The sequence below is a fragment of the Ursus maritimus genome, unplaced genomic scaffold (assembly GCF_017311325.1).
Source record: "Ursus maritimus isolate PB19 unplaced genomic scaffold, ASM1731132v1 scaffold_37, whole genome shotgun sequence".
NCBI lineage: Eukaryota > Metazoa > Chordata > Mammalia > Carnivora > Ursidae > Ursus > Ursus maritimus.
This window is the reverse complement of record NW_024426341.1, coordinates 862,649-866,263: the sequence shown is the minus strand read 5'-3', so window position 1 is coordinate 866,263 and position 3,615 is coordinate 862,649. Positions and strand designations below refer to the sequence as shown.

Here is a 3,615-nt window from a genome sequence, read left to right as displayed (position 1 = left end):
ACCCTTTAGTTGCAAAACTCACTGGTTGTGTTCAATTTTACTGGACGTACTTTATGCCTCCCACCCCCTCACTTCATTGCCAACAATCACCCATGTGCTGCTGAGCTCAATGTTTTCTTCTTTCTTTAACATCATCAATGATTCCATTAATCAAAGCTCATCAGGCAAGCAAATGAGCATAGAGACTTCTAGGTTCTGGGCTAGGCTGGTCATTGTCAGCTGACCTCAGGTCAATACACCAGGCTTGGATTGTCTCTGACTCTTTCCTGCAGGACTTGCTGGGCTCTTGGACTCACCTGAATGGGAACTCTGAAGGAGGGGTCTCTGTGTGAATTCCTCCTTGGTGGGGATGTTGGTGACTAAACTCTGTCCCCACACAAGATGGCAGGAAGGAGGCTGCTGTCAGTCTCCCGGCCAAGCTTTGGACTCCAGAAGCAACAATCAGGTCCCGTCCAGCCCAAGGTGGCACAGGCAGAGGGACTGCAGCACAGGAGATATTTAGAGCTTCCTCTGTCTGTTCATGAGGCACGTTTCCCTCCTGCTCCTGCTCCCCCAACCTCTAAGGACATGATTTCCCCATGGGACACTGGTGTGGACACAAAGGAAAGTATCCTGGAGATTGTATGTGCCCAACAGACCAGTTATAGCTGAGTGAATCCGGAGTTAATTACTCCTTCCTGGGGAACTCCACTGCTCCCAGATTTCAGACCTCCCGGCACCTTACCCCAACCCTGACTTCAACTATTCCCCAAAGTCTAGGACTGAGCAAGCTGTCTGGATTATTCCCCTCAGATCTCCAAAATGTTGATTTGTGGTGGAGACATTGCCCTGCTATCTACCAAAAATTGTTGTTTTCCTTTCCAACAATGAGGACAACTGTTTATTTGGTATGAACCTTGAACCGCTACCTACCTCAGCTGCAGGACTCATTTGCCAAACAATTAGGAATATCATTCTTGTAAATTAAGACCTGTCATTTAGTCCTTCCCTGTGAAGCATTTGTTAAAGTAAGAAATACAGGGGCACCTGGGTGGCACGGCGGTTGGGCGTCTACCTTTGGCTCAGGGCGTGATCCCGGCGTTATGGGATCGAGCCCCACATCAGGCTTCTCCACTATGAGCCTGGTTCTTCCTCTCCCACTCCCCCTACTTGTGTTCCCTCTCACTGGCTGTCTCTATCTTTGTCGAATAAATAAATAAAATCTTTAAAAAAAAGTAAGAAATACATTTAGACGTATTTTGCACTATATTATGATATTGGAATGGTAAAGTACATTCTTCCTGGTAGCCTCCAGAAAGAACCAAGGCTTGCAAATGCAAATGTTTTTAGCCTGATGAGTGTCATTTCAGACTCCTTATTCCCTGACTGCTAAGAACATAAATGTGTATTAAAACACTAACATAATCATTTTAAGTAGTAGCAGGAAATGAATGCAAACATCTATACAATAAAATTTTGCTCAGGAAACTTAGATTAAGCAATTGTAAGCAAGTGTTCAGTCCTTTGACAATTGGTCATGTAGTGTTTCCTTCCCAAAGACTGCTTTCAGAGCCCTTTTCATGTCTGTGTTCCTCAGGCTGTAGATGAAGGGGTTCAGCATGGGCGTGACCACCGTGTACATCACCAAGGCCACTGCACTTGCATGGGAGCTCTGGGGAGCAGCAGAGCTAAGGTACACTCCCAGGACTGTGCAATAAAATAAGGAGACAACTGAGAGGTGAGATGCACAGGTGGAAAATGCTTTATAATTCCCAGGGCTGATGGTATTCCATGTACGGTGGAGACAATCTTAGAATAAGAGTAAAGGATCCCAACAAAAGGACCCCCACCCAGCAGGACAGCTGCAAAATACATCACCAAGTTATTAAGAAAGGTGTCAGAACAGGCAAGTTGGATCATCTGATTGAGTTCACAAAAAAAGTGGGGGATGTGGAAGTGTGAACAGAAGGAAAGCCGCAACATCATTAAACTTTGTAATAAGGAATTCAGGATACACACGATCCAGGACACCAGAACCAGCAGTGCACAGAGCTGGGGGTTCATGATGACCGTGTAGTGCAGGGGGTGACAGATGGCCACAAACCAGTCATAGGCCATCACACTCAGCATGAAAAAGTCTGAAACAGCAAAGAGTATAAAGAAATAAATCTGTGTGACGCAGCCTGCATAGGTTATAACTTTGTTCTGTGTCTGTATATTCACCAGCATCTTGGGGACGGTGGTGGAGGTGAAACAGATGTCTACAAAGGACAGGTTGGCCAGGAAGAAATACATGGGGGTGTGGAGGTTGGGGTCCACGCTGACGGCCAGGATGATGAGTAGGTTTCCAAACACAGTGATCAGGTACCTGGAGAGGAAAAGCCCAAATAGGAGGGGCTGCAGTTCTGGTTCCTCTGATAATCCCAGAAGAAGAAACTCTGAAATTTGGGTGTCATTGCCTGGTCCCATGTGGTGGGGGTGACTTAAAGGAAAGAAGCAAAATGCATGACTAATTCTAACACAAACTTGTATTAGTCACAGATTTCGATGCTACTTTTTAAATTTTGTAGTCTAGAAGTTCATTTTAATATGTCGTGCATGCATCTGGTCCCCTTCAATGAATCCCATATATCAGGAGAGTAATGGATTTTTTCCCAATCCCTTTTTTCCCCAAAAGGCCATGTATTATTCCGTTTTAATTAAAAATATTATTCCCAATTTCAGATATATAAATTGAGTGTTGGCAATGTTTTAGGAATTCTATAGGCAAGGAGTATAAGGTGCTAGAGAAAAAAAGTCCCTATCACTCAATGACGGAGAAAGAATAAATTAACAAATAAGAAAATTAATTACATTTTTGATGTGGCAGGTGGTAATATGAAAACAGGGATAAAGTAGAGAGTGAAAGGGGCATGCTATTTTCATGGGTGTGGAGGCCAGTTCTGCAAACATTGTGACATTGGAACACAGACCTCAAGTAAGAGATGGAGGCAGATCAAGGATTATGGGGGAAGTGTGGGCCCAGCAGAGGGAATGGCCAGTGCAAAGGCCCTGGGGAAGGTACTTGTTTCCAAGGTTCAATTCAAAGAAGCAAAATCAGTGCTGCAGGGGGAATGAACAGGAGGGAGACTGAGGAGAGACACTGTCAGATATGCTGAGGAGGGAAGTGGCCTCTCTGCTACCTCTGAACCCTTAAGGCACAGGGACTTCCTTGTCCACACTGCCTCTCCCTCTGTGTTCATTGTGTTGCAAAGGCCTCCCTTGAATGGAACCAGATCTCCTCTTTAGTGGCCTCTCTTGATCGAGTTCTGGCCCCTGTGTTATATCACCTTGGGATTTATGAGTCCTGGCACCTTGTTGTGGGGACTTCTTACACTCTAAAGTCACACACACACAGGACACCATGGCCCCCTGTGTGGTGTTATACCCCTGTCTTTCTCAGCCTCACCATCCTGGTTATGCTGGGAATGGATCTAACCCAAGTAGCCAGATCACTGATCTTTCTCCTGCAAAGTGCAGAATTGCCAATTCTTAAGCCTCCCATGGATAAATTTTATATATATAAATAAATATGTATTAATAGTGTAAACCCCCGAAAATGAGAAAATGGATTAACCAACACTTCACAAAAGAAAG

The 3,615-nt window shown here is 44.8% G+C and overlaps 1 pseudogene; it reads right to left on the bottom strand.

Moving 5' to 3' along the window:
- Positions 1–1,495: 1,495 nt before the first annotated feature.
- Positions 1,496–2,448, bottom strand: LOC103656801 (annotated as a pseudogene).
- Between the last annotated feature and the right edge of the window lie 1,167 nt (positions 2,449–3,615).